The sequence below is a fragment of the Lithobates pipiens genome, unplaced genomic scaffold (genome assembly GCF_037356315.1).
Source record: "Lithobates pipiens isolate NorthernLeopardFrog02 unplaced genomic scaffold, aLitPip1_a1.2 Scaffold_8, whole genome shotgun sequence".
In the NCBI taxonomy this organism is placed as follows: domain Eukaryota; kingdom Metazoa; phylum Chordata; class Amphibia; order Anura; family Ranidae; genus Lithobates; species Lithobates pipiens.
This window is the reverse complement of record NW_027507903.1, coordinates 451,876,178-451,899,271: the sequence shown is the minus strand read 5'-3', so window position 1 is coordinate 451,899,271 and position 23,094 is coordinate 451,876,178. Positions and strand designations below refer to the sequence as shown.

Genomic DNA, 23,094 nt, shown 5'->3' with positions numbered 1-23,094 from the left:
CAGAGAGGAGAGGAGAGATTCAGCTCTTTTACACAGCAGCCACTCTGCCCCCTCTCCCTCCTCTCCCCTGACTGTTCAAAAAAAGCTTTGAATTCACAGGATGCAAAGCCTTCTGTGATTGGGCAAGGGGAGAGGAGGAGCAAGCAGTGTAGCAGCAAATAACATTACAGCTAGGGTTGCCACCTTTTCTCCAAGCCAAACACGAACACTTTAGTGACCTGGGACACCTTTGGGTGTCCCAAGGAGAGTAGTAATGCAGTGTGCATAGCGCGCCGCTGCAAAATGTGGTTGTGGCTGAATTGCTCTTCCTGACATCATCACCCTGCACCCCAGTGATGCCAAACCTGCCCCCAGACAGCCTCCCGCAGTTCCTGGATGGCAACAGATTTGTGTGTGACAATCTTGTTATTTGGGGAGCCACAGCCCAGTCTGAATAATGTGTCTGGATTTCAGCCAGCCTGAAACCTGGACACATCATTCAAAGCCTGGACTGTCCGGGTGAATCCCCGACAGGTGGCAACCCTAACTACACCTGATGAGTAGGACACCTGTACTGTAGCTGGCATGTCAGAGTGCTGGAAGTAGATCACTACTTACATCAATGGTGCTGTGAAAAAAAGAAAGCTCCAGGAAAAACATACACCTTGTTGCACTCAACTTCTTGTGTGCCAACAGATATAAAGGGGTTGATTTACTAAATGCAAATACACTGTGCACTTGTGGTTGCTCTAGAGCTTAGTAAATGAGCAGACGCTCTACTGACTACCATCATCCAATCACGTGCAAGCAAAAATGCTGTTTTTTTTTATTTTCCTTGCACGATTGGGTATTCTTTGCAAAGTGAAGCTTAACCAAATTTATTAGGCTCTGGAGCAATTGTAAAGTGCACAGTCTATTTTCCTTTAGTAAATCAACCCAAAAGACTTTTTTTTTCCTGGTGTATCAGCTCATGTATGTACATTTTAACTACAAATTATACTTAAAAGTAGAACTATAGGCAAAACTTTTTTTTTTTCATTTTGGATAGAGTAAGCCGGGATGACTATAACCCCTGTTAGTTTATTTTTTGCCATCTGTGCTCCATTGGGGAGGTTTCCATTTCACTTCCAATCTCACAGCCAAACCAGAAAGTGAGAAGAAATGCCTGTAACTTAAGGGAATCCCTTAGGGACCTCCAGGCCCATTGGAAGATTTCCCCTTGATTACTTTTCTGGGGACACCCCAACATTTGGGATTTTTTTTTACTTTCACGTTCAATAATATAATCGTAAAGAGGACAAATAGAGAGAGTAAAGCCCCATACAAATGCATAGGTGTGAATCAAGCCTTAGTTGTACTGCAATGCAGGAATCTGCATATATAACCAGCAAATACAGCTACTTTATGTACATACATAATTACAAACTACTGTATACACATGAACATTTTTTTTTTTTTTAATTAACACACATTGAAATGTTTACATTACACTGATCTCTTTTAAATCTATGTTCAAAAAAAAAATAAAAAAAATAAAAATTAATAAAAAAGATAACACTATTTAAAGCTAGCAGCAAAGAAAATCAACAGGTGACAAGGACTTATGCTCCATGCACACTTGGCTTAAAAAAAACGTCTGTTCTCTTGGGAGTAAAACACGCTCATATAGAGCATTTTTGGTACAAAGTCTAGAAGAGTTTTACGCTTTTTCTTCCAGTAAGCTGAAATGTTTTTTTTTCTGCCCCTAAACCTTAAACTCAAAATATGCCTCTAAATTTCCTAATGTGCATATAGAGAAAATTGAGTACCTTCCGTGATACTTTTTTTTATTTGCACTAACAACTAATGTGCATAGACATTTAAGCCCCATACACACTATCACATTTTCTGCTTATTTTTTTCCTTCAGATTTACCAAAACCATATAATATGAGGTCAAACCTTCGGAGTTCCGATTTGTATACAATCGGGCAGGCCCTTGCACTACATGGTTTTGGTGAATCTGAAGACAAAAATCAGCAGAAAATCTGATAGTGTGTGTGGGGTCTATAGGATAACATTTAGCTGCTTCTACAGGCAGAACACAAAACTCCAGTAGAAGCAACCTTCTTATAACCTCCTTCTAAGCCAGTGTGCGTGGAGCCTAAAGATGACGTCAAAAGAAAATCTGTGGTACGTTTATCTTGCACAGAAACCAGGGACAATTCAGCGGACAGCAATCTATCTTCCAGGGAACCTCCCTTCAAACCCAGGAAAGCCTATAGGAATCAGGCAGCCCTGGCAACTACAGATTTAATAGCGCAGTTGCCCAATACTGAAGATTTCTAGGTCTTCAAATCATGAGGTCAGTCCCTGGAAATCAGGGACAACTGCTAACTATGCTTAGAACAACAAGGCCTAAAATGCACAGTGTGCATGTGAAAAAAAATAAAAATCACTGCATTACAAATAATATAACAGCCAGGCTAAAAGTGCACTTACTATGCTTTCCTACAAGGCTGTGCTGTGTCTGTAGTATATATTTAGACCTTACCTTTCAGTATCCGGACATAAACAAACACTCCGCCAACACAGCAGAGAGGAAGAAGCCTCACACACTTTGCCTGTACCCAGCCTGCAAGGCCTGAGCTCCGAAGCTTGCTCAGCCTGTCTCACATTTTCCAGTTAGAAACTTGCAGCCAAGACCCTGCCCAGCCCCAAAGAATTTCCTGGATTGCTCTCCCTCTATTGAAGCCTGGCCGCCTATGTGTTACAAGGACACACTGCCAGCATCTGCTGCTTCTCCTGGTCTCAGATCCCCAGGATAAAGTGGCCGAACACATGTTTTACATTACATAGCTTCCTGTATTGCCTTCTGATAGCCAAGAGGGTCTGGTTCAATGCTAACCGTAAAGGAACCGATAGGATAAAACACAAGCTGCGAAAGCTCAAAGCCAAATCAGAGCAAAATAGCTAAATATTTGAAAGTGGATCTAGCATCAGACGTGTTATTTCATATTAAATGCACGCATGCAAAGTCATATGGAGTCCAGGTAATTATTACCTCCTACAGAGATCACAATACTACCCCCCCAACAATGCCTTCATCTACATTTTTGTCTCCTGAAAGTATACCTCCCAACTGTCCCTGATTTCACGGGACTGTCCCTGATTTCGAGGGACTGTCCCTGATTTTGAACAAAGTCCCTCTGTCCCTCATTTGTCCCTCATTTTGGTCTGATCTATATAGTTCTATATAAAATGCACTATTTATTTTTCAAAAAAGTGTTTTCCAGTGCTAAACCTTTTATCCAATTTCTAAATTGCTGCATCTGTGAACTTCAAACGCCAATATAAAGGAATAGCAGTGGTAAAAAAAAAGCACTTGTGGGTTTAACGAATTTTTTTTTTTTTTTGATAATTCTCCTTTAAGGTGGTGGGACACAATAGCAAAAAAACCCACGAGTTGGAATGTTTCCTCACAGAGGACACCCCAGTGACACCCTCCGACAGGTGGTCCCATGGCAACAGGGAGAAAAAAATACAAAAAACAAATATCAAATGGATAGCCCAATAAGTAAAGGGCATCAAATGCCCCCCATGGGTAAAACAACATTTACTTATTGTGCTATTAATTTGATATATATTTTTTTCTCCCTGTTGCAGTGGGGCCACCTGTCGGAGGGTGTCACTGGGGTGTCCTCTGTGAGGAAACATTCCAACTGGTGGGTTTTTTGCTACTGTGTCACGCTTTGCTTACTCTGTACTGAGTCAGGGACAGTATGGGTTGAGAGCCGTAGGATTTTTACAGACCTGGATATAGGAGAATACACATAGTCTATACAGCCTGTACAGTCAGTCTTTGAAGTACCTTATGTGTGCTGTCTCTGTAATGTGTTAAATTGCACTTTTACTTTATATTTATTAACATGCATTGCATCTATGTCTGTTTTTGATTTGCAGTCTTTGTATTGTATGTCTTAATCGCATATACCCCTGATGAAGAGAAACTAATCTGTGCTAATCTCGAAATGCGTTGGGTACTTCTGCTGTGCTCACCCTAGCTCAATAGATTTTCTGCGATTTTTTGCGACTATGGCCTGTACATTTTGTCTGTATCTGTGTATCAACCAAGATTCCAGATGATTAATCACATGATGTCTGTGTATATAATGTATACTATGTATGTGCTGTATATTTTAAATATTTTCTATTACAGGATTTAGACTTTTTTTATAACTTTTTCATACTTCATCAGCTATCTGCTCTAATTTAAAGTCCGCTTCCATGAGGAAATCCATTGTTCTATTATCCATGTCTTTATGGACCTTGCTTTGTGCACTGGTCCAAATCATTTGGTGGAGGGGGTGGATTATGGTGTGGGGTTGTTTTTCATGGGTTGGGCTTGGCCCCTTAGTTCCAGTGAAGGGAACTCATAGGCCCCTTTCACACTGGGGTGGTGCGGACGTCAGCGGTAAAACAGCTTTACCGAAGTTTTAGTGGTGGTTTGCGGCTGCTAGCAGGGTGGTTTTAACCCCCACTAGAGGCCGAAAAAGGGTTAAAACTGCCCTCAAAGTGCCGTTGCAGCGGCGCTTTGCCAGTGCTTTGCCAGTGGTATAGCCGCGCTGTTCCATTGATTTCAATGGGTAGGAGAGGTTTAGGAGCGGTGAGTACACCGCTCCAAAGATGCGGCTTGCAGGACTTTTTTCACTGTCCTGCTAGCGCACTGCTCCAGTGTGAAAGCCCCTCGGGCTTTCACACTGGAGTGAAAGGGGCCATTTTTTTCAGACGCTACACAGGCGCTATTTTTATCGCTGTAGCGCCTGAAAACCGCCCCAGTGTGAAAGGGGCCTTAAGGCATCACCATACCAAGAAATCTAGATAATTTAATGCTCCCAACTTTGTGGGAACTGTTGGGCTATGATCCCTTCCAGTTCCAACATGACTGCACACCAGTGCACAAAGCAAGGTCAATAAGCCCAACCCATGAAAAACAACCTCACATCCTAATCCCCCCTCCACCAAATGATTTGGTCCAGTGCACCAAGCAAGGTCCATAAAGACATGGATGAGCGAGTTTGGGGTGGAGGAACTTGACTGGTCAACACAAAGTCCTGACCTCAACCTGATAGAACCCCTTTGGGATGAATTAGAGCACAGACTGTGGGCAAGGCCTTCTTGTCCACATCAGTGCCTGACCTCACAAATGTGCTTCTGGAAGAATGGTCAAGCATTCCCATAGACACACTTCTAAACCTTGTGAACAGCCTTCCCAGAAAAGTTGAAGCTGTTATAGCTGCAAAGAGTTGGCCAACTCAATATTGAACCCTGCGGACTAAGACTGAGATCCCATTAAGTTTCATGTGCGTGTAAAAGCAGGAGTCCCAATACTTTTGAGAATATAGTGTATATGACATACGTTTAAAACATGTACAAAAAATAAGACTGACCAAAACCATTATAGTTTAAGTTACTTTTTCTTTGAAACATTTGAAACAAACTTCTTACTTTCGTTCCATTTCATTCTCATTGTATCAGTCTTTTTTTCATAGATGCTTTTTTTCAAAGATCATTGCACATGCCAAAAAAAAACATTGAAAATGGATTTAAAATAGGAAGAATGAAATTGTTCAACTGCTTTCCATTGTCTGGAAAAGATGGAGCCAGCAGGATCTATCATGCATGCAGCATGCTGCAGATTTAAAACAAGAAAGACAACACAAAGGAATAAATACATAATACTAATGATTATCTGCACACACAGGCAAGGAAAAAGAGAGCTGTGGGGTGCTTTAGTTTCCCTCTCAATTTTATAAAAAAAAAAATAATAATAATTAGGAATAAAATCAGATGAAAAAGGGATGTAGTCCATTTTTTTTTTAAATTATGCCTTCACGTGAGCTCTAAGAAACAGCATAAAATACAAAATTACCCTTGAGGCCCATTTGACACCACTGGACACAAATTATGCTTTTTATAACACCTGCCCGCTAGTGTGCACTGTGTAGAGGTGTTGCAATGTGTTGTAACAGCTATTTCTTTTAAACTTAAATGTCAAAAATTTCCATTCCATTCAATTTTTGCACTATAGTGCGTTACAATGTACGTGCGTAACAACACGCGGCATAGAAAAGCAGCATATGCTATTTTTTTAGTGCGTAGCCCATTGGTGTGAACTGAACTAATTGGACATAAGTCAAATTGCATTGTCTCTGCATTGGGACTGCATTGAGAAAAAACTACTCAACACAGCCAAATGTGGGTATATGATATTAAATGGTATTACTGCAACCAATAATGCATGATAGCGTTCATCGACAAAACAGAAAAGATATTTAAACTAACAAAATCTTCTTCCTACCCCACCACAAATAGATTAAATTATTTTTTTCCCCAGATAGCCATGAATAGAAAATGTATAAAGTATGTGCCAAGACATAAAATACTATTCACCTAATGCAATAAAACATGTTTTAAGATGGTTTAGCCCAAGTTAAACTCCACAGGCAGGTTTACTAAAATGCTCAACTTTAAAGTAGTAAGTAGTAAATTTTGTATAGAGTAAAGCCCTGCTGATTTTTGTCTTCAGATTTACCAAAACCATATAATATGAGGTCAAACCTTAGGAGTTTCAATTTGTATGCAATCGGGCAGGCCCTTGCACTACATGGTTTTGGTAAATCTGAAGACAAAAATCTGCAGAAAATCTGATAGTGTGTATGGGGCTTTACTCTATACAAAATTTACTACTTACTACTTTAAAGTTGAGCATTTTAATAAACCTGCCTGTGGAGTTTAACTTGGGCTAGACCATCTTAAAACATGTTTTATTGCATTAGGTGAATAGTATTTTATGTCTGATAAAAATCTGATAGTGTGTATGGGGCTTAAGGGTGGATTATAACACCTGTTGGATTGCTTTTGCCATCTGCATGCCATTGGGGAGATTTACCGTCACTTCCTGTCCCATAGCCAAAACAGGAAGTGCCCCTGCAAATTAAGGAGATCCCTTGGAGACTTCCAGGCCACCAGAACTAGTGTCCCCATTGGAAAATGTCCCCGCAATGACTTTTCTGGGGTGTTTCGTCACATTACATCTAGCCACTCGCTAGACTGCGCACGTACGACGCTGCCATATGCGTTCCAACACTGTTGCAATCTGAGCTTGCGCAGAATTTTGTGACCACACCCCTGAGTCCAGGTTAAAGCCCCACCATCCAAGTGGACATACCGTTAGATTATAACTATGCCAAGCGAAGCAAGGCCGTGCGTGAGCATAGCGAGCCCACAAGGGGTCCTGTGGCAGTGGTCTTACAACAGTGTCGGAAAACATATGGCGGCGTCGCACATGCGCACTCCAGCAGGTAGCAAAATGAGATGGGTAGCCGAATGTGACAAAACAGGGGCAACCCAAAATAATTTATTTTATTTTATTTTACTTTCACTTTCAATGCTAATGGTAAACAGGAAAAATAGAGAGGGTGAATCTCCCTTACGAGGGCACAGACAGTGATAAAAACTGACAGGGATTCTAAGTTTAGCCTTTAGTTATACTTAGTTAGACTAATGTTACTTAGTTATACTAATGTTCACTAAACACAGACAACCCTATTGGCTATGTGTGCCTTTCCCCGATAGCCCTAACAGTGCCCATCAGTGATGCCAATCAGTGCCAATTAGTGCTGCCAATCAGTGCCACTCAGTGCTGCCAATCAGTGCTGCCAGCGTCCATCAGTGCTGCCTATCAGTACCAATCAGTGCTGTCAAGCAGTGTCCATCAGTGCTGTCTATCAGTGCAAGTCAGCGCTATCAGTGCCCACCAGTGCTGTCTATCACTGCCAATCAGTGCCCATCGGTGCCCAGTGCTGCCAATCACTGCTGCCAATCAGTGCCCATCAGTGCTGCCAATCAGTGCTGCCTATTAGTGCCAATAAGTGCTGCCTATCAGTGTCAATCTGTGCTGCCAATCAGTGCTAATCTGTGCTGCCAATCAGTGCCAATCAGAGCTGTCAATCAGTGCTGCCTATCAGTGCCCATCATTACTGCCTATCAGTGCCAATCAGTGCTGCATATCAGTGCCACTCAGTCCTGCCTATCAGTGCCCATCTGTGCTGATAATCACTGCTGCCAATCAGTGCCCATCAGTCCTAGCTATCAGTGCCCATCAGTACTGCCAATCAGTGTCCATCAATGCCACACATCAGTGCCCATAAATGTTGCCTATTAGTGCCCATCAGTCCAGCCTATCAGTGCTGTAATAGTGCCCATCAGTGCCACACATCAGTGCCCATCAATGCTGCCTATTAGTGCCCATCAGTCCTGCTTATCAGTGCTGCAATAGTGCCCATCAGTGCCACCTATCAGTGCAGCCTTCTCATCAGTGCCCACCAGTGCTGCCTCATTCTTTGCCCTGCTGACCCCGACCTATGTTTTGCTGACCCCATCCTCTGCTCTATTGATCACATATGTGGCACCTGTCTCAGGGTCTGATGAGGAAGCTCTAGCTGTTGAACAGCTGCAACTTCCTCATTAAAGTCCCAGGACTGGCACCTGGTCTACAGGGCTTGGCAGTCTTACAGGCTGTGTTCCTAGGGAGGCAGGCTGTATGCCTGGATGTATCCTGAAGCTGCAGTCAGACAAAACTGAGCAACACAAGAACCTCAGATTTTGTGGAGACCTACTCAAGTGGTACCTGTATCCTATGCTACCACTTCAAGCTGTAATAAAGTTGTTGAAAAGCATTTAAGGACTGTATCTGAATTTTTGTAAGATTTAACAATTTAGGTATAGACTATTAGAAGATGGTAATCTGAAATTACCTTCCCCCCCCCCAAAAAAAAAAAACTGAGTTATACATCCAAAGCTATTTGTCACGCAAGATTATTAACTTAAAATCCATAATGCAATACTGAAGCTAACATGCCTGCCTTACATACAGAACTGCTCTTGAGCTTTACAGTTCATTAATCAAAAGTCGGCAGAGGAAAATATGGCTGCATGTTACATGACCCAATAAGAGTTAGATGGCTTTCTTCAGCAACTCCACACCTCTATCTCAAGGAACAAAGAAAATAAAAAATACAAAGCTTCAGTCTTATGCCGCCAACCTCCTGTTCTAGCCACTGACCCATGAATGCATCCCTGTTCCTACACACAATTCACAAAGTAATGACTTCTTACACAATGATTAAATCAGAAAACAGCCATGAAAGGGCACACTAATACTGTACACAGCTCAACATCAGTGCTGTCAGTGAGAATCAGGAAATGTACTTATAATTGTATATTTTTTCCAGACTAAAACTAAAATGAATAGATCACCAAATATATATAACTATACGGCCATAAATTTGTGGACCCCTGACCATCACTCCTATAAGACGCTTGTTGGACATGGGATTGCAAGTGGCAATCACACAGAAAAAAAAAAAACAATACATTTCCAAATATTCTTCTTCTTATTATTAGTACTATACAGGATTTATATAGCGCCAAGATTTTATGCAGCTCTTTACAATATAAAAGGGAGACAATACAGTTATAATAAAATACAAGAGGATTAAGAGGGCCCTGCTCAGAAGAGCTCAGAGGCTCTGGAGAAATCATGGAGACAAGCATGGGTGGAGGAGACAAGAGAGCTTGAGAGTAGGAGGTCTTGAGAAGAGCGGAGAGAAAGGTTTGGGTGATATTTGGAGACAAGATTGGTGATGTAGCTTGGGGCAAAGTTGAGAATGGCTTTGTATGTTGTGGTTAGTATTTTGAATTGAATTCGCTGGGTGATTGGGAGCCAGTGTAGGGATTGGAGGAGAGGGTTGGCAGACACTGAGCAGTTGGTAAGGTGGATAAGTCTGGCAGCAGCATTCATGATAGATTGATTGATAGATGGGATAGCCTATGGAGAGGCAGGCCAATGAGAAGGGAGTTGCAATAGTCAAGGCGAGAGATAACAAGGGAGTGAATGAGGAGCTTGGTGGTTTCATTTGTTAAAAAGGGGGGAATTTTAAAGATGTTGCGGAGGTGAATTCTACAAACTTTTGACAACGATTGGACTTGAGGCTGAAATGACAAGTCAGAGTCTACGTTTACACCTAGTACCCTGGCGTGAGGGGAGGGACTGATGGTTGCATTGTTGATTTTGAAAAGTCAGCGACAGGGGCATGGGCAGGGGGGAATATTATTAGCTCAGTTTTAGAGAGATTAAATTTAAGGAACTGGTGCGACATCCATGTTGATATGTCAGTTAGTAAGTTAGTAATGTAAGAGGAGACTGAAGGAGTGAGGTGAGGAGTAGACAGACAGATTTGGGTTCTATCTGTGTATAAGTGGTATTGGAAGCCGTGGGTAGTTATCAAGTGACCAAGGGAGGAGGTGTAGATAGAGAAAAGAAGGGGGTCCAAGAAAAGAGCCTTGGGGGACCCTCACAGAAAGGGGCAATGGAGAGGAGGAAGTAGAATTGTAGGTAACACTGAATGAGAGCTGTGATAGATAGGAAGAGAAACAGGATAGAGCAGAATCTTGGAGGCCAAGGGAATGGAGTTTACTGAGAAGGAGCGGGTGGTCAACAGTATCAAAGGCCGCAGAGAGGTCAAGTAGAAGAAGAATAAAACCCTCCCTCGCATTTGCAATTTGGACAAATTAGCGATTACATGAGGAGACTCGATGGGAGTTTCTGGTGATTAGTTGAGGGTGGAAGCTCTACTTAAAGCACAGCTAAACATGATCGCTCACATGTAATCCTTCAAACAGCGATTACCTGCAAATGATTGACCCTGGATGGTTTCACATGTAGTCGCTCTATGATGCAGAATGGATCTAGGACCAATCATTCGTTGATCGCTCCATGCGAGCGGCTGCAGTTAGGTGTGGGAGCTGTCAGCCTCACATTGCATGTGTGAATGGGGCCTAAAACTCAAACAATAGCATCAAACCTGTAAATAACATATCTGTTGACATGCTCCTACCACTGTGCTACCATGTCATAAATATTTTGTAGGTTATCTGTTTTATTTGTACTCTTCTGTACCTTCTTGCTTTTATACAGCTGATTTATTTCCGGTGTTTTCACACACAACCTGTACTGGATATTGATTTTCTTGTTTGCCTCCTACTAATAAAAATGGATTTGCACAAATATCAGCCCCCACTTTAACCAAGGGTGACAAACCACAAACTAACTAAGGAGATTTCCAAAAGTAGTCACCTGCATAGACAGAAATGGGGGGGGGGGGGAGTATTGGGTAGGGGGACAATGGACACCACATCCCATGAAAGTGGGACCTTAGACAAATGCACCCCATACCACATACCCTACTCCACATTCATAGGCATGAATATAGAGTTGCCTTCCCCTTTCCATCTGTAACAGCCTCCACTGTTCTTGGAATTCTTTCCACAATATAGTGTGTCTTTGTGGGAACTTGTACACATTCAGCCAAAAGAGTATTTGCGAGATTAGGTACTGATCTGACATGGCTTGCAGTTGGCATTCCAATTCATCCCAAAGGTGTTCAGTAGAGTTGAGGTCAGGGTTCTGTGCAGACCATTTGAGTTCTTACATACAAATACATCAAATGATGTCTTTAAGGACATAGGTTTGTGTACCTCAGCTAAATCATTTGGAGGGGTGCCCACATACTTTTAGCCATATAGTGCATTTGCCTTTTCTGTATTGTTTCAATGCATCTCTATGTCAAATTTCCTTTGACCTGACTAGCAGATTTTAAAAATGCCTTTTGCCTGTGGAAATGACCTACCATCCAGAAAGCAACCCCTCCCCTGCCTACACTAGAGTGATCAGTCATCAGTAAGGAAAATGGACATGTGGGTGGTCTGCTGCCATGACTGACAAGAGTAGCGTTGCAAGCTGGGAGAGCCAAGGGAGAATAAACTAGGACATGCTGTTTGACTCTCACATACAGAACTGATCTAGAAATGGTGATGTCATCCTCTTCCATTTGCTCCTCATTCTGAAACATGTCAGCAGCCCCCAGAAAAGATTATGCTTCTATTTTCTCCAGCATGGTAGACCTGATTTTTTATTTTTTTTTATCAAAATCCCACTTTAAGTGGAATTGCATAAAAATCTATCATTTCTACTCTTCTATTAGGAATCGTAGCGCTGTTTTTGTTATTTGAGTCAGAAATTTTAATTTACCTATCAATTTATCTCTTTGCGTCCCAGGAACATATTCACACACCATTCTCACAAATGTTTTTTTGAACTGAGCAAATCTCAGGTTGTAACGCGTCCACCGAGGAGGCCCTTTTTATATCTGTTCGTTGGTGAAATTGGCAGCTGCTTTGCGGGAGATTAAACAGACTGTGCCTAGGGTCAAGGGAATGGAGAAAAGCACAGCTTATAATGCAGGTCTCTCGTCTGACATTAATTACTGGACACTGCAGGAACTTGGGATGGAAACGGATGGTGTAGAAGAAGCTGGATAAGTAGGAGCAAGTGAATCCATTAGAGACCTCTGATAAGCCTATCACTATCTTACAGCACGCGGCTATCTCTTTATGTGCTGTTTCTCTGCAAGCTAGAACAATAGGAGTGCTGAGAAATTTCATCCAGGAGGAGCTTAAGATCTAATTTTTCCACATAAAGCTCTAGAAGCGAGAACAAAAATAAACTTTCTTTAAAGGGGAGTTTTAGTTAATACCAAGCAATTTCAAAAAATAAAGAAATGGAGCAGAACAGATCCACTACAAATTATACACGTTACCAAGAAAAAAGAATGCCTAAATGTCCAACACACACACACACACATATACAGGTATACTCCACTTTTAAGTACACAGTGGGGCTTATTTACTAAAGCTGGAACGGGCAAAATGAGGCTCACTTCTGCATAGAAACCAATGAGCTTCTAACCCCAGCTTGTCGAATTAAGCTTTGGTAATAAAACCTGGAAGCTCATTGGTTTCTATGCAGAAGTGAGCCTAATTTTGCACTTTCCAGCTTTAGTAAATAAACCCCATTGTGTACTTAAAAGTGGGGTATATATACTGTATAGAATGTAAGGACTGCTTTCAAAAATAAATATTTTAATTGTTTGTTTGTTTTTATTTATTTATAAAATACAAAGTGAGCAAATAGAAGAAAGATCAAAATCGAATTAATATTTGGTGTGACTAGCATTTGGCTTCAAAGCAGCATTGATTCCTACACTTGTACGCTTGCACAAAATCAGGGATTTTGTAGGATTAGAGTCAAGTGTTTGATTAATCAATTATACCATGCAGGTGCTAATGATTATCAATCACAGTCATTACCTGAAACATAAACAGCTGTGTAGAAGGCTTAAAACTGGGTGAGGAAGAGCCAAAATCTGTTACTAAGGTGAGGTTGCGGAAGACAGTTTCATGTCGCAGGTCATACACCACGGCAAGGCTAAACACAGCAACAAGACAGAGGGCAGTTATACGGCATCAGCAAGGTCTCTCCCAGGCAAAGATTTCAGAGCAGACTGGTTTTCAATATGTGCTGTCCAAGTTTTTTTGAAGAAATACAAAGAAGTGGGCAACGCTGAGGACCGTAGACACAGTGGTTGGGCAAGGAAACAATGCAGCAGATGAAAGGCACATCATGCTTACTTCCCTTTAACATCAGTTGAAGCGGCATCAGCACAGAACTGGTGGAAACCAGTGTGATCCAGGTACACCTGTCTGCTCTCCAGAGCAGGCTGGTCAGAAGTGGTCTTCATGATAAAATTGCAGCCAAAAAGTCATACCTCCGACGTGGAAACAAGGCTAAGTGACTCAACTATGCACAGAACCATAGGAACTGGGGTGTAGAAAAATGGTAGCTGCTGCTCTGGGCCGATGAGTCAAAATTTGAAATATTTGGATATAGCAGGAGGCAGTTTGTTCACTGAAGGGTTGGAAAACAGTGCAATAATGTGTGTCGTTGCAGGCAACACTGAGGCATGGTGGAGGTTCCTTGCACGTTTGGGGCTGCATTTCTTCAAATGGAGTTGGAGATTTGGTCAGGATCAATGATGTCCTCAATGCTGAGAAATACAGGCAGATACTTATCCATCATGCCATACTGGCATACAGGCAGGAAACCTGGAGGTGATGGTTCCCCCCGATTTCAACATCTTCGAGTCTGTCTGGGATTACATAAAGAGACAGAAAGCTTGGAGGCAGCCTACATCCACAGAAGATCTGTGATTAGTTCTCCAAGATGTTTGGAACAACCTACCTGCCAAGTTCCTTCAAAAATTGTGTGCCAGTGCACCTAGAGGAATTGGTACCATTTAGAATTCACGGAGCAATTGAATAATGTTGCATTGCATATTCTTACCTACTTTGGCTCTGTAAATAGTGGGACTATTGCATTTCATTCTTTAAAGTGAGAGTTTAAAAGAGATGCTTTCATTTTGACCATTCTGGTCAAAGTGACCATGTTTGTAGAAGTCTCCCCCTCCTTCCTCCTGACCACTTTATACTCACCTTCCCAGTGCTCCCCCTCCCCTTTATGATCCTTCTTTTGTTGCAACCAACACCTTTAAATATCTAGTGCCAGCTGTGTCAGAGCAGTCACATCTACCCTTTCATGTGACAGTGCTTAGTATTAGTGATTGACAGCATCATAGGGAAGGGTCACATACTGCTTCATACACAGAAATCGTGTATATATATATATATATATATATATATACACACACACACACACACACACACACACACACACACACATATATATATATATATATATATATATATATAGGTTTGTTTGCTACTTAAAGGCAAACGTAATTTTGCTACCCCCCTCCAATTTATCATAAAGGTATTTTTCAAATGCTTCCATTTTAAGGACCACCGCTATACCATCACTTCTGAACTGACCTTCGCTGTACCAATCAACTTCTCCACAGATCTCCACTGTACCAAAGCACTTTTCCATCAATCTCGACAGCACCAATTTCCACACTAACTGTCACAGTACTGATACATTTCTCTGCCACTGTACTGATACACTTGACCACCACTGTACCGATAAACTTCTCTACTGTACCAATAAACTTCTCTGCTCATCTTCAGACTACCGATTTACTTTTCCACTGATCTCAACTGCACCAATCAACTATTTTACAGACCCCCACTGTACCATTGTAGTTTTCTGCAAGGGTGTGCATCTTAACTGCCTGTCACAGCACCAGCACACCTTTCCACTGAATGCCACTATACCAACACACTGCTTTACTAACTGCCACTGTGCCAACATACTTCTCCACAGACTGCTACTGTACCAAGTCACTTCTCAATTGACTGTAATTGCAAGGATTTCTTAACTGACCACCACTGCATTAGAACAATTTTTGACTGCCGACAATATAGTGCCGCACTTTCTACTTTTTGCTATTTTAATGGTACACTACATACCCTAAACTGCTGCACTACGCACTGGGCAAGACTTGGCCAGACTGCTGAACTCTTTATTATGCATTCTGAACAACTTGGTATTTCATCCAATTCAACAAACGACACTCTACGGGGCTTTCTGCAGTTTCTGTCACTATGAGAGTCTAGCACAAGCCTGTGATCTGCAGGGATAGGTGCCAAGGAGTATAACTTTGTTAAAATATAGAAAGTTATACTGTATGATCACAGTAATAAGCTGTGACAGCAATCACTATGGAAGGAGCTGCTATGTCAGACTAACAGCATATCCCAGTGGGTCCGCACACAGAGGAGGTGCTAGCATTTGCATATATAAATGTTTGGAGGTTTAAGTGAAGTTCTTCGGGACATTTACATAACATAACAGGCCCTCGGTTACAATTTTTTCTTTTTCAGTTTTGATTAAAGCTGGAAAGCATTATAATACTTTTCAGGATTGTGGTGCTGCCTAAGACATTTCAAAGAGGAAAATAAGAGGCTCAGCCTACAGCAATTCACAGGGTGTCACCAGGGCAGTAATTATTATTATTATTATTATTATACAGGATTTATATAGCGCCAACAGTTTGCACAGTGCTTTACAACATGGAGGCAGACATTACAGTTACAATACAATTCAATACAGGAGGGATCAGAGGGATCAGAAGGCCCTGGTCGTTAGAGCTTACAATCTTGAAGGGATGGTCAAGTGGAACAAAAGGTAATAACTGTGGGGGATGAGCTGATGGAGAAAATGAAAATACAGTTGTTAGAGTAATGTAGGTGATTCTCCACAACAAGAGACACCGTCTGTATTAAAAACCCATGGATGTAAAGATATAACATCAGCAAAAAGCAATCTCAGCGCTTTTGGACGTCTACACAACATGTCTAAAATAAGTCAAAGAATAATATGCCTAAATAATAAAAAATATTAAATAAGTCAAATAATAAATAAGTCAAATATTAACATGCCTAAAATAAGTCAAATGCACCTCACGCAGTTTTGGAAACTTTTTGTTAAAATAAAAAGAAATGGTCTGGTGACAGGGTCTCTTAAAAACGAAGGCTGAACAAAAAAAAATCAATTAAATGGATTACAGGCATGTTCTTGGGGGTCAGAATTACCATTGCTAAATACTATAAGCAGTTAAGGGATCCTCTTGATTATGTAAATAATAAAATTAACCGGATTATGGTTAATGACAGGCTTACCTGTATCCTTCATAACTCTACTAAGAAGTTTGAGGCAACATGGGATCCATGGATACGCTATCTATCTTAGTGAGTCACTGGCTGGCCCTCTCTCTCTCTCTTTTTTCTCTTTCTTGGTCTATATTTTTCTTTTCTTCCTTTCCTTTTTTATGTTTGATTTTTCTGAATATCTCAAGATACTTTAGAAAATTAATGTGTTTTCATATTTGATTGTATTCTTGGGCATGTGGCCAGTGTTTTCCTTCTACCTCCTTCCCACTGTCCCCCTCCCCACCCTGCAACAGCCCTTTTCACGCATTGCCTACCAAATACCTGCTGATTGAGCTTGCTATGCAGTTGGTCCCTAGTGGATCGGGTGTGTGGTTTTTATCTCCTCTGTTAATGATTGCCATCTTGTTTTCTTATGCCGCGTACACACGACCGAATTGTCTGGCGGACTTAGTCCGGCAAACAATCCGCCGGACTTTTTAACGATCGGACTTGGCACACGGACACTCCGAAAGTCCAGCGATTTCTAACGCAATGACGTACAGCACGTACGATGGGACTAGAAAAAGGAAGTTCAATAGCTAGTAGCCAATAGCTTCCTTCTCGTACTTAGTTATGAGCATGCGTCATTCATAGTCCGCCGGACTAGCACACTGACGAACGGATTGTCCGCTGAAAGCCAAGTCAGGCGGACAAATGTTGAGTCAAAACTACTTTCTAAGTCCGCCGGACTTTACGATGAAAAAGTCAGCTGGAGCCCACACACGATCGAATTGTCCGGCGTAATGCGGTCCGGCAGACTAAGTCCGCCGGACAATTCGGTCGTGTGTACGTGGCATAAGTGACTGTTTTATTATTGGAGTCCCTGTCTGAGAGCATTTAATGCTGGGGTTTCCTCACCTGAAGATAATCTACATTGCCTTTGTTAGCCTTTCGGGGGACGTACTGTATATCTCTGTAATGGCAACGACTTGAGCATTTGTTTTTCACTATTGTTTTATTGATGTACTTTGTACTATGGTATCTTGGTATTATGGTATCTACTTCAATAAAAATTATTGAAATATATAAACTTAGGGTGAAATCTGGCAAAATCTATAAGAAAAATATATTTTTATATTCAGGCATCATTTAAAGGGAGTGAACACAGCTCTTAAGGCAAAAATATACAGCTTTCAAAGGCGAACTTCTCTGACAATATGTTTGCATGTTTTTGTAGAGATGTTTTAGAAAGTCGTGGTGCGGTCAGAATCGGTGAATCCTCAATAAACTGGCGAAGCTCGCTAGGTGAGCTTAGGTTTGACTGCACTGGAACACAGACTACACTTGTTAGTACAGCATTTGTCACATTAAATATACGTAATGTGTCCAAAGCCTAGAACGCAGAGATGCTGGGAATGGCTTTCTGCATTAGTGACAGCAGGTAGACACTCTGGAGTCAGCCAGGGACAGGGCTCGTTTTGGCATTGTCTTTTCTGTGACAGAACATTCTGCATGCTGATGGTGATGTGATGTCAGAACGGCGGCCGCTATCTCCCTCTGTGCTATCTATAACAGTGAGTCAGTAACCACCAGAGACATCCAGTTGCACAAAACTGGCTCGTCTGTTGGAGTGTGACTACGTCACTTGCTATAATGGAAACAGACAGCTGGAGAAAATGAAGCCCCCTCGCTGCCAGAGTCCCAGTTTGTAAACTCAAGCATGCTGACCTACTCTGACAAGTCTGTACTTGTCTTGTTGCTTATTACCTAATTCTACAATATATACAAGGGTGGGTTTAAAGAGTAATGTTCGCAATAATGTACGCACCTACAATTCTTTTTTAAGAAAGCTTAACCCCAGTCAAAACTTTTTGGTTTGATGTTTGTATAGCAGGAAAAAAAAGATTTAGAACCCCTATTGTTTTTTTTTTTTTTTTTTGCTGTCTGTGTCTCTGTTGAGGATGTTTAGCCTCACTTCCTGTTCTGGTGACAGGGTTTCACAGTGACAGAAAGAAATTGGATATCTACAGGAAAAGAGACAGCAATATTTGTTTAGGAGAACATCTGAAGGGTTTTTATTAGGTTTCTTTGTCTTCTTGTCCAGCAACACCCTTGCCTTCCCATTTCTTGTGCTGGTGTACAGAAAGTTAGGGGAAATCTTGCCAAGGAGAGCAGGGCACGATAAAAGCATTGAAAACAATAAAAACTTAACAGCATTTCTAACTTGTTTTCTAATGAAAATGGAATGGCTTTATTTGAAAATCTAGTAACTATGTTGACTGGGGATGGGGGGAGTTAGGGACCAGGGAACGCAACAAATGCACACACATTAAAATTCAGCTTTAAGTTTGTTGCCATAAAGACATTTGGGGGGAAAAAAAAAAGTCTGCAAATGTTTATCAACATTGTCAGTGCTGGGAGATAACTATAAACATTGTATCTTTTCGTTATTTTAGGTCAAAGGAATGAACTTCGGTCTGTAAATGAGGTAAGTTAAACCACTTGCCGACCAGGCGCTGCAGTTGTACTGTGGTAACAAGGGTCGGCTGGGCGAATCAGCATCACGTTACGTCACTTCTTCTGGTAGCCACTAGGGGCATGCCCGTTGCTCGCCCCTGGAGCCGATACGAGTGCCTGGCAGTCTTGATAACCTCAGGCTCCAGCGAACGCTTGTGACGTGGCGAGAACCGGGATCCCTGTGTGTAGACACAGAGATCCCGGTTCTCTGAGGGGAAAAGAGACAGATCGTGTGTTCATACAAGGCAAGTCCCATCCCCCCGTCAGTTAGAACACACAGTAGGGAGCACAATTAACACCTTGATCGGCCCCCACTGTTAACCCCTTCACTGCCAGTGACATTTTTACAGTAACCAATGCATTTTTATAGAACTGATCGCTGTATAAATGCCAATGGTCCCACAAATGTGTCAAAATTGTCCGATCTGTCTGCCATAATGTTGCAGTCACAATAAAAATCTTTAAGGTCTAAAAAGAAAGTCTTTCAAATGCTATTTTTGGGGAAAAAATACACTTCATTGAATAAAAAAAAAAACTAAACAGTAAAGTTAGCGCAATTTTTTTTGTTTAAAAGAAAAAATTGTGAGAGAATCGTGATCTTTATTCTAAGCAGAAAAATCATGATTCTCATTTTAGCCAGAATTGTGCAGCTCTAGTGTGTAGTACATTAATAGTCACCACTCAGGCACCACTTATTTAAAATGGCACTTCAATGCCCATACACAACCCAGCCCAATGCACCTGTATTGTAACGAACCACAGTGTTGGGAGTGGCTACATTGGAAAAAATAGTACAATTGTTTTGTGTGTTGCCCTACATTATCAGCCCACTCATTGTGAATGGGCTCTAAGTAAAAAAAAAATGAAAGACTATAAAAATGCATAACTTTAAAAAAAAATAAAAAAATTCTTAGCATTTACTGCAGCTCTCTAATCCAAAAGAAGGCACCTTGCTCCAGCATTCAGATTAATGCACACTGTATCTCTTTCAATGTCATTTAGAGGACACATAGGGATGATGTACAAGAGCTTTTGCACACACTGTTCTTACTGCAGTTTTTATGGTCACAATTAACCTTGTAAATTCCTTTTCGAAACAATTGATTTAAAATGGTTGCAGCAGTCTGAATACACAGCTTTAGTCTAAGTTTTTATTTTATTGAAAGTATGAGCACAATGCCAAGGTTGCATAGGGGACATATAAGAGCTCTGAAAAAAACAGAAAATTATGTTTATACTGGTTTTATTACCTAGCATGTAACCAAGATTGTTGAAGTGCGCTAATCAAGATTTCAAGTCAGAACGACCAAGGTGTATGACATCTCATCCTACAGCTCACCACTTCCTTTCAAACATCTCCCACAGAATACTTTATGTTCAAGGTACCTATAGACACCAGTCATTTTCAAATCTAACTATGCTCATGCTGGGCAACAAACCAATCTATGGGGCACCCTCAGACAGTCCTGTACAACAGTTCTCAGGGATAAAGCTAAAAGTAGGAAAAAATGATTTTTCCCATGGGAAAACAGTGCAAAGACTGTCTTCAGAGAGTCATACTGTGCCTTCTCCACCTCTCTCAATTATCCAAACAGGAATGGTCATATTACCCTAGATTTCTGTTTAGGGCAGATGATGTGCCCATGTTTAATGTGAAACCATCAGATGATGCAAACACATTTAAAGTTGCTCTAACATCTTTGTTCAGTTTTACCACACATTCAAAATGTATTTTAATTCCACAATATTGCAGAACTTATACCAATATCCCTAATTCCATAACTCTAGTGCCCAGGAAGGTTTTTGTGATAAAAAGTTTACACTTACCAGATTAGACCTCAAGCGGCATATTAGAGGTCAATCTTGTATGCACTTTGGTAAGTACCCAACCTGGGGAGACATGCATTGATTCCATGTAGCTCTGGTTACATCCAGGAACAAAATGGTGTTACTTCCAACATACAGATATATGTAAAGGATAATCACAAATAGTGCCCTTTACCATTTGCAGGGATGGGGTATATTCTGGCTTCCGCCTGTGCATGGATGTGGGATGTTCCGGGTGCTCCTGGGGCTCTTCTGGCCATGCAGTACATGTAGTACTGCAGAGTGGTATGTGACATGATAGCTGCTCGGAGGTATCCAGGACCAGCGTGGAGCACAAGCGTTCCGTATTGAGGCCGTTCATAAGTAGGAGTCATTTGTAACTCGGGTTGTTTGTAACTCGGGGACTGCCAGTAATGAACTATAATCTTCTCTTTGCTGAACATTACAATAAATAATTTAATATAAAACAAATATAACATTGAGTCAACTGGATCTCATATCAAGTATGCATCATATAACACCACAGTGAACTGTGGGTGGAGCCACATTACGGTAAGAGCGGAAATGGCTGCCCTACACACGATGAATGGGAGCGTGCATGCTCTGTAACATCTGCATGATGTGAATGGGGCCTTACACTTATCAACATATCTTCATATATTATTATGCATCAGCATCTGTATGGACAAAGCTTTGCCTAATAAAAACAATAAAAAATAAAAAAACGGGGTATTTACTATAACAGACCCTTCCCTGCCTCTCTGCATCTTTATCCACCTCCTCTCAGTACACCTGTACATTCTAAATCCCCCTGCTTACCTCTGCACCCCAAACCTCCTTCTCTATGCTTAACTCCACATGCCTCTGCTCATCTTTCCACCCCAGCCCCCCTACACAACCCCTCTTTTAGTTATGTTTGCCCTCCAAACTGTAATCCCTTCTTTGTTTACCGTTAACATCCATCTGCTCCCCTTTGCAGTACAGGCTGATGGCAGGCTCAGTGACTGTGGAAGGCAGGCCTTAATGTACATCTCCAAAGCTGGCAGCATTCAGCAAAGGTGATGGCAGACCAGGGCTCAGGAAGTTTGACATACCTATGAATGTTCTAAAAATGTACATATCAATACCACCCATGATTTACATATTAATGCTGCCGCAATTTACATATCAATCATGTGTACACTGCAGGGCTGAGCAGCATTAGTGACTCTTCACACCATTGGGCAGGGACTATCTTAAGGGAGGGGACCGGAGCTGCAGCACCAATAGCCCCTATGTTAACTCCGCCCTGACTTTGTAACACCAATGTGAATGTACACTGAGTCAACACATGAACTTTTGCGGTTCCCATTATTAACTTTGGACTATTATGAATTTATTTGTAGTGGCATTTGCACTTTCATTTTGCTTTATGTACTTTATGTATTATTTTAACATTTTATTTCTTATATGAATTGTGGTTGTATTTATTTTGTATATATTTGGAAGGTTGCTATCACTTGTTGGTGGGTTTAGCACTGCTTTACATAAGCTCATAAAGATCTGTTAGCTAGCACATGTCCCCTTTAAAGTTGTTTTTAATTTATATATTTTTTATCTTATGGTTGATAGACATTTGTTTATCTTAACTCTAAGTAATGAAGAAAAGATAAAGACCGCAACAAGTACTGTATGCAGATCAGGATAGTCTGAGAAAAAAACAGTAATTTTTCATCTGCATAGTTGTTTCAGGTCACATTAACTTCTTGACAGCCACAATCTGTAGACTAACATTCTCAGGCACAGTTCCCCTTGCTGAGTGAATGTTAATTTACATTTCCACCTGTGAATTAGCAGCACACACCTGTCACTTTTTGGGATACTCTGGACCCAATGGAATGGTGTTGACTGTTAATTGGTATATACCCATTCTAGTTAGTACTTTTAAAATATGTTTTATGTGTGCAGTAACCAGAAGATCTTTCCTATTTTATATAAGGCTGAACTATTAGAACCAAAACATATGCAAAAAGCACTGACATAGAATATCTATCAATTAACAGTTGTCACCATTCCAATTGGGTCTGGAGTGTCCCTAAAAGTAAATTTACAAGATAAAGATAGAGTTGTGATAAAATAGCCAACTATTCTGAGCAGTTCTATGTTTTGCGATAAAGGGTATTTTAAGGAACAGCTGGACAAGCAGAATATATGAGTGGGGGGGGGGGGGGGAGAGTAGAGTTAA

At 41.2% G+C, this 23,094-nt stretch overlaps 1 protein-coding gene across 3 annotated transcripts in view; it reads right to left on the bottom strand.

Annotated features, from left to right (window-relative positions):
* SGCD (sarcoglycan delta) overlaps positions 1-23,094 on the bottom strand; it is a 1,108,439-nt gene that overhangs the window by 324,654 nt on the left and 760,691 nt on the right. Inside the window, exon 1 of one of the 3 annotated variants that reach the window (XM_077468392.1) lies at positions 2,512-2,764. The exons of the other annotated variants lie outside the window; for them this stretch is intronic. The gene's annotated coding sequence lies outside the window, so the exon portion shown is untranslated. Of the gene's footprint in view, positions 1-2,511; positions 2,765-23,094 lie in introns of those variants that run through there. 3 annotated transcript variants of the gene reach the window in all.